Here is a 9,351-nt window from a genome sequence, read left to right as displayed (position 1 = left end):
GTGGCTAGCATTTTTGGATATCAAGGGAGCATACGATAGCGTGGTTCAAGAGGACTTGTGGGGAATACTGAACACACTAGGTGTGGAAGAAGGAGTGACTAATTTTTTAAAGGATATCTATAAAGGTAACAAGGCAGTTATAAAGTGGGAAAAACAGGTATCTAAGGCCACAGATGTGAAACGGGGGCTTAGGCAGGGTTGTCCTCTGTCACCCTTGTTATTCATGATGTACCTACAAGGATTAGAGGCCAAATGAGAGGGAAGAAGGCTGGGCTTCAACCTCTCTTTCATCAAACAAGAAAAACTCATTGAACATGCACTACCAGCATGAATGTACGCAAATGATGAAATGCTAATGGCCAATAACAAGGAAGATTTGCAAGATTGGTGGACATCTGGGGTAATGAGGGAGATAGGTTAGATTTCAGATTCAGTAAGGAAAAATCAGCAGTCATGATTTTTAATGACAATGAAGGCAGTGAGCTTAGAATACAAGAGGTCACGCTAGAGATAACAGATCAGATAAATACAAATATCTGGGCGTATGGGTAAACAATGGGGCCGAGTACCTAAGGGAACACAAAATATACGTGTCGACTAAAAGTAACAGGAATGCAGCGGTAATGAAAAACAAGGCACTGTGCAATTACAATAGATATGATGTTGTGAGAGGAATATGGAAAGGGGTCATGGTTCCTGGTCTTACGTTCGGCAATGCGGTATTGTGCATGAGATCAGAAGTTCAAGCAAGATTAGAAATTGAGCAACGTGGAATAAGTAGGCTTGCTTTAGCAGCTCACGGGAATACACCAAATCAGAGAGTCCAAGGTGATATGGGATAGACATCATTTGAGGGCAAGGAAGCTAGCAGCAAGATAAAATTTGAGAAGCGATTGAGAGAAATGGGGGAGGATCGTTGGGCTAGGAAGGTATTCAGCTACTTGTACAGCAAGAATGTCGACACAAAATGGAGGAAGCGAACCAGAAAATTTACTGGTAAATACTTAGAAAACAGCAGGGGGCCAAACCAAAAAGTATTATCGGTTAAGAAGAAGGTGAAGGAAGCTGAGACCGATATGTGGAGAACCGGCATGTTTGAGAAGTCCGCACTAGAGATCTATCGAACCTTTAAGCAGGAAATTGTCAAAAAAGGATTTATGATAATACTCGGGGTAGCTCTCTACTGTTTGAAGCCAGGACGGGAGTATTGCAAACCAAGACATATCGTACGAGTCCTCAACCTCACTATTTGAATAAAAAAAAATAAATCTTGTTTTTGGTTCACTAAGTATTACAGCTTGGTGGCGTTAGCCAGCGCCCGATCTAAAGGGTACAGCCATATCAATCAATCTATCCATCCATCCATCGAGGCCCCACTGCGCGTTCTTGCCGCGGGGGAGAAATTTGGCGCGCCAGTCAGGGGTGCCGTTGGCATGATGTGCCCACTGTGAGCATACGTTTCTCGTGTCTCGTACGTAGCAGCGCAAGTTAGCGGTCGCTTTCAGAGAAGTGCGGCCTGTTTTTTTTTTTTTTTATCGCTTCCCGATTCCTTGATGGAGATGGTGTCAGCGGATGTCGTCGATTTTTTAGCCGCTCTGAAGAATGCCATCGACGAGGAAGAAAAAAAAAGACATGCAGCAGTGGTGTTTTGTGCCAGGTTGCGACGGCCGCTACAAGGACTGCGTTAAATTAAGGTCTATTTGATTTGGCTGGACTGGCACTGGTGTCTTTTCGGCACGTCTTTTTACATGTCAAGTCAAGTCAAGTTTATTACATATTTCACATCCGGTTACATGGTTGAAATAGTAGAGGAGGAGGTCCCAAAGTTTCATAGACAATGACGGGGGCACCTCCTATAGCGACATGAATGGGGTAATTACAAAACAAATAGAGCAAAAGCTGCTAATTTGTGAGCAAAGACTAATGAACTGGTAATTGACAGTAACAATACAAATATTACATAACATAATGGTAATACTACCAATAAAATTAGACATAAAAATTATCAATAGCAGGAGACAAAACTAAAACAAAGCAATATAAAGAACTGTACATGACATATGCAACTACTTTTTCGTCAGTTGCGTAAGTTGTAGAAAGGCAAATGCTAATATAAAACTAACGCTAAACTGTTGAAAGCTACCAACAGTTGAATACACAAATCAGTTGACTCGATTAATTCCTGAAGAAAATGTTTTTTTGCTACACGAGGTGAAAATATGAATGTTGTGTGATGAGTTTAATTCGAAGGGCAACGAATTCCAAATCGCTATCCTTGAAAACAAGGTTGTGAACTTGCCGTAGTTCGTTCTTACGGCAGGTAAAAGGAGATTATTGCTCTGGCAAAACCAGTCAATTTTCTGGTTCGCTTCCTCCATTTTGTATCGACATTCGTCATGTACAAGTAGCTGAACACCTTCCTAGGCCAATGCTCCTCCCCCATTTCTCTCAATCACTTCTCAAATTTTATCTTGCTGCTAGCTTCCCTGCCCTCAAATGATGTCCCTCCCATATCACCTTGTACTCTCTGATGCGGTGTATTCCCGTGAGCTCCTAAGGCAAGCCTACTTATTTCACGTTGCTTAATTTCTAATATTGCTTGAACTTCTGATCTCATGCACAAGACCGCATTGCCAAACGTCAGACCAGGAACCATGACCCCTTTCCGTATTCCTCTCACATCATACCTATTGTAATTCCACAGTGCCCTGTTTTTCATCACCGCTGCATTCCTGTTACCTTTAGTCGTCACGTATATTTCGTGTTCCCTTAGGTACTCGGTCCCATTGCTTATCCATACGCCCCGATATTTGTATTTATGTGTTATCTCTTGCGTGACCTCCTGTCACGCAAGAGATCACTCCCTTCATTATCATTAAAAATCATGACTGCTGATTTTTCCTTACTGAATCTGCAATCTAACCTATCTCCCTCATTACCGCAGATGTCCATCAATATCTGCAAATCTTCCTTGTTGTCGGCCATTAGCACTATATCGTCTGCGTACATCAATGCTGGTAGTACCTGTTCAATGAGCTTTCCTTCTTCGACGAAAGAGAGGCTGGAGCCCACCCTCTTCCCTCTAATTTGGCCTCTAATCCTTGTAGGTACATCATGAATAACAAGGGTGACAGAGGACACCCCTACTTAAGCCCCGTTTTACCTCTGCGGGCTTGGATACCTGTTTTTGCCACTTTATAACTGCCTTGTTACCTTTATAGATATCCTTTAAAAGATTAGTGACTCCATCTTCCACACCTAGTGTGTCCAGTATTCCCCACAAGTCCTCTTGAACCCCGCGATCGTACGCTCCCTTGATATCCAAAAATGCTAGCCACAGGGGCCCGTGTTCCTTTTCTGTTATTTCGATGCACTGCGTCAGTGAGAACTGATTGTCTTCCAACCTCCTCTGTTTCCTATACCATTTCTGCAGTTCTCCGAGCACCCCCTCATCCTCTATCCATGCTTGCAGTCTTTCCTTTATAATATGCATTGCCAACCTGTAGACCCCTGATGTCACTGTCATAGGACGGTAGTAGTTTATGTCAGCTTTGTCCCCCTTTCCTTTATAGATCATGCTCATCCTGCTAAGTTTCCATCCATCGGGGACTTCACCATCGATTATTATTTTGCTCACTGCCTCTCTCAAAGCCTGCTTAGACTTCGGACCTAATGTCTTTATCAGCATAATTGGAATGCCATCTGGGCTTCTTGATGTACCACTAAAAACCCTCTTCTCAGCCCTTTCCCACTTTCGTTGTGAAAATGGAGCCATTGCGCCACTTGATTCATCCTTGTCTATTGTGGTACATAAAGGACTTCTTTGTCAAAAATTTTCTGTCACCCTTGCTCTTATATATTCAATAGCTTCGTCCCCTTCCAGGCTAGCACCTTGAGCTGTAGTTATAAACCTCTGCCCTAGGCTCGTCTCATTTCTAAGGGAGTTTAGATGGTTCCAAAATTTCGCAGCTTCCTTTCTATTTTTTTTATGTACTTCTGCCAGCCACTGAGCTCCCTTTCTTGTAATCTTTTTATTGATCAGAATGAATGCATCCCTTTTACAGATTAGAAAGATTTCCCATTTTCTTTCAACATCATCTGTCGGTTTAACCCGCTGCTTAGCATGTCTGTGTACCTAGAGGCTTCCTGGGGTTTTGCTATGGCTCTCTTAACTTCTTCATCCCAGCAACTCTTGGGCTTGTGTCTTCTTTTCCGGGGTGACTTGTCACGTGCCTTAGCAAGCTCTAGCTCAAACAGTCTAATTAGATTCGTGCATGTCCACTATGTTTTATTATCCTCAGTGATTACTTTCTCAATTTGTTTAGAGCTATTTCTATTTGCCTTTCTGAATAAAAATTTTCCTGTAGTAGTTGCTCATTTTGTTTCCTTCCAACTTTCACCGCTCTTCGAAAACTTAGTTTGATACATTTGTGATCACTACCCAGACTTCTGGAGCCGCATTCATCTATGTGCATTCCCCTGAGCCTATCATACATCCTATGTGACATCAGTGCGTAATCTATCGTCGACTGCAGCCTTCCTACCTCCCATGTTATTTGCCCTTCACACTTCTCGGTACTGTTGAAAATGACCGAATCATGCCTTTCACACATATTCATGATCATTTTGCCTGTTGGGTCATATACCCATATATAATTTCTATGTGCACATTCATATCTCCTAGTATAATTATCATCTCGGCTGCGGCGGCTGCATTTCCGATGGAGGCGGAAATGTTGTAGGCCCGTGTGCTCAGATTTGGGTGCACGTTAAAGAACCCCAGGTGGTCGAAATTTCCGGAGCCCTCCACTACGGCGTCTCTCATAATCATATGGTGGTTTTGGGACGTTAAACCCCACATATCAATCAATTATCAATTAGTGTAATTATCTTGCACTCTCCTCCTAATTCCTAATATGTCCTTAGATATACACTCTACCATTGCCTAGTTTTCCTCTCTGGCCTTTGCGCCCGTCCACAAGTGCACCAAACCAAGGAGTGTCATTTTCCTGCCACTTTCCCTTTTAGCCACAAATGCAAACCGGCGCTCTCGCAAGGCAGTGAGAGCGTCGCCGCGGTCATCACACCTCCCCATTCTAGCCACCCTAGTAAGATTCCTCTACTATGTATTCTAGTACACTGTAGATTCCTCGATGCGCGCAACCCCTTTCGCCGCTCTAGAGGGTGCAAACTACTGCGTCGTCTGCTACAGAGTCTGCCATTACGATGCCCTCTCCGCAAGCCGCCTATACCCACAACGGCCAGCTAACGAGTGTTGTGCAGCTGCATGCAGAGTTTGTTGTGCCAAAACATGTGGTACTCAAACAACATGCGAGAAATACAAAGCTTTTTTATGGGGAGTGTGTAGGTCTTAGGTATCTAGTCTCTAGTCTTCATTTTTAAAGTGACATTAGCAGCTGGAGTTACTTGCAGCAGAAAAATACCGTCGAGGCAAGCCGCGTTGACACCTTTAATTAGCGTCTTTTTAGACTATTCGCTAACTATTTATATAGGTTAAAGATGTGAAACACCCGCACCTAAGTCACATGACCATTCAATGTGCCTGTGTGTTGTGTACACTCCACAAGTGTAAAAACAGTTTGCCATGTGCCAGCTGGCTGGGAAACAAAAAATAAAAAATATGTGCCATTAAGAGAAAATAGCGAAATCTAAGCTATCCACGGAGGGAATGATGATGTGTGGGGTGAAGCGTTTATCCGTGCTTCTGTCCATTCACACGTCCGTCCGTCCAGCATATCTACGGACGAACGCTTCGTTCCATTCATTATCATTCATGATGAGTGGGACTAAGCGTACGTCCGTCCGTCTGTTTTTGCTGCCGTCCGTCCGTGCATCTGTCTGTCTGTCCATCTGTCTGTCACTCACACTAGCGCCACTTGCTGAGTGAGTCATACAACTGGAAGGTTACGAAGCGGTCACAGACGTGCATGGACGAACCCACGGCTTCAGAAGCTTCGCCTGTAAAACAGATTGCATACCATATTTTCATATATTGTTTTTGTATTATTCAATGGCTACCTGATTTGCAGACCACACCCTGTAATGCACAGTATATTGTATGTTGTTTTAATCTCTTATACCTTACTGCAAACAGCAGATTAGCAAAAAATTGTTGAAAACATATCCTCCTATTTGGTGTTCTACGTGTAGCTTTTATGGCATTAAATCACAGCTCGCACGCAGGCATTGACTTTCAAATCAGGTTTAGCATGTTTTTTATAGGAATATATGGTGAATTATTAGTTTTTTAAAGCGTTCATTGATATCATTATTATAAAGCGACCACACAGATTTACAACAATAAGCAAGTAAACTGCATTTATTATACAACAATTTCGGATGCCACAGCTTTATTTATGCTGAAATGGCATAAATTTCGCTGCGCATACATTAACAGTCAGTGGGTTGCCACTTCTCGGGCTTGATCTTTACAAGCCACAAGAGTACCCTTTCCGGATCTTTAGGGAATCTGAACATGCTGTAGCCGTTTCACGGCTCGCGAGTGGTTTGTGCACTGTGGCACGGAACACCCAGGCATTTTGCCCGAAAAAAGCCGCGACGAGACGGGGGAAACCGAATGGCGGCCGCCAATCGGAAGGCGGCCCTCACCCTTTCAAAGAGTGGTTCCACCTTCCAAGGGGGCGCGCGCATCGAGAAACCATAAGCTGGGGCATGTAAACCACGTAAACGCAATCCCGTTAATCTACAAGAAGCTGTTCACAAAGAACGCTTGCTGCACGGTAACGCCATTCCCTTAACCTCCGCTAACACAATGTAACATAGTCTCACAGACTAACAATGCTTAAAACCAGTGCCAAATAAACTAACAAGGTCAAGAATAATATAAACTACAGAAATAATGAAAAAGTAATAGCAACAACTCACTTCAAATTGCGGAAAACTCTTCTGAAGCATTTGGCGATAACTAGGCCACGCAACAGACGGCGCCACCGCCTCGACGAGCATATGGTGCCTTGATGCCAACGTTTTAACTCTATAGGCAAGCATGCGATTGTCATGGTAATCACTGGGTCTCCTGTGCTACGCACTTCCTAAGGTCTTACGATTCCTGTAGTCTTACGGTAAGCTGCATTAAGTGCGCGGTTTATAACTACACAAGAGCATTAGCGATACATCAACCGCAGATTTAACTTTTTTTTGCAATTTGCTTCATTTCCCTTTTTTTATATTGCTTTACTGCAGTTTAAGAATCACAGGTTACTTCCGCCCCATGTATAGTAAAACAATTTGAATAGTTGCTCCAAGACTGGAGACAGTCTTTTTTTGTCCCCCCTTCATAAGCATTTTCCAAGAATACCCAAACAAAAATAAATAAATAAAACTCCAACAAAGCATATACGACTCTGTCCTCGCTGTAGATAGTGTGTGTCGCGGAGAATTCTAATCCTGTGCCTCCATAATTTGAAACCACCTATTTGACATGTAAGTGCTTTAGTGCTATACCACTATTGTGTGCACCATTATTGTAATCGTGCCAGCCAGTTCGTCAGCAAGTCACCCGCATAGGGCATTATATCTGTTGGGCCATCTCCAGGGAAGTGGTCGGAAATACCATTACCTTTGATAAACTATACTGCCATGGTGACCACGAAGTGTGCGGACCAACCGACACAGGATACCAGGGTTCAAATTCTCAACAAGAGACGCGTACTAAAACCTTTTTTATTCAACATGTACTATGAGTAAAATGGTTTTGAAAGGGCGGGAACAACAAGGTGGGCGATGTATGATGGCAGTGACGTGCACTTGCTGATAAGGCGACATTTCATCTACCATTATACGAACTTGAATGCTTGGCCTAATACGCACGCTCCACCTCTAAACTTTGCAATGCAACATGCTTTGTCAACTGCAGCCTGCTCCAAGTGGCCAGCGACGATTCAGCCGGCCACCTCAGTGGGTACCTGCCCTGGCTCAAGCGTCTCCCATTCCCGACCAGGACGATGACTACACAGATGCTGTATAGAATCAGGCGCAGGAAATCGTGCACAGGCCAGCCTCATTCAGGTAGGCCGTGCTGGCTTCCAACGGAAAATAACGCTCCCCACTCAAAATCACATCCATGCTACTCAAATTGCACTGGCACGCTAGACCAGGGCCCTAGGCTTAACGTTACATTTTGAGCTAACGAGTGCAATGCATACAGGTGCATTCACGATCATCTGCCCAAACTTGCAACACTATGTGCTGCGTAAATGGGTCAGATTCAAGATGACACTGCTTGCCCTTTCTTTTGCGGGCGCGCGCTCAGAGTATGAGGGCATGACGTAGACGTAGGAATTGACCTACGTAGCCGACTGTGCTCAGACGTCACCAACAACAGCACGTAACAGGGTGAAAATTATTTCAAGCATGTGTAGTTTGTGTAATTTGTTACTTGAATTGATTGGAAAGAACTTGAGATAAATAATGAGAAACCAAAATGGTATGTACACATCTTTTTCATTCTTTTTTTCTTGGGACTAGGAACGAGATCCAAGGCTAATGTGCTTGCCTTTCGCATGCATTCGAGTCTCTGCTGTAAGCACAACGAGCAGACCCCAGCCCTGAAAACGAAACTAATGGCCCTGAACATTCAATATGCTCATCTATTGTACAACATCTAAGACAGCGTTTCCAAATGAGCACGCACCGAGGTATCCATCCCGCAGAAACAGGCAGTAAACTGCAAAATATCTCTGGCCAACAAAACACCGCTTGTGTGCTCAGGAATCAGGCTTGCTCGAAGACGTCATGCGCACGTGACTGTTTGCTCGGAGGCCGGAGAAGATAGGGAAAAGATTTGGCTTGCGAAAGACGCGCGAGGCGAGCGGCAAGCGTTTCGAGCTTGCCTCCTCCAATTGTTTCGCGCCGCTTCAAAATACTGGTTTTCTCAGCTCGTAATGAACCGATTGAAAAGTTCTGGTGGCGTAATGCTCATCTTCAAACACACAACTGCCAGCGCCTAACTAGAATTTTTGTTTTGAAGCCTGGCGAGTTGCCCTTTAAATTGGTACCTTCTAGTCCACCTGATATCACTACCATCATCGCACAAGCCTGTCTGCTTAAATTGAATGGCTTTGCTGACCACCCTTTCACAGAAAATAAAAAGTGTACTGCCACCTAACCTTTCGAGAATCAATTGCTCGCATGCACGAACTGCATAAGGAAGTTTCACCTTGATGCAGCACAAACTTGCCAGGTGCCATACGGCAACATGATGCGAGGCAGTAATATTTCACCTTAGAGGTTAGATAATTGAGCACATTTAACTGCCATGAACGGGCGGGAACAAGAAGTGTCAAAATTAAAGCTCTGCTTCAGCAACAC

The sequence above is a fragment of the Rhipicephalus microplus genome, chromosome X, assembly GCF_043290135.1.
Source record: "Rhipicephalus microplus isolate Deutch F79 chromosome X, USDA_Rmic, whole genome shotgun sequence".
Lineage (NCBI taxonomy): Eukaryota > Metazoa > Arthropoda > Arachnida > Ixodida > Ixodidae > Rhipicephalus > Rhipicephalus microplus.
The sequence above is the reverse complement of the archived record's forward strand: the minus strand, read 5'-3'. Positions refer to the sequence as shown.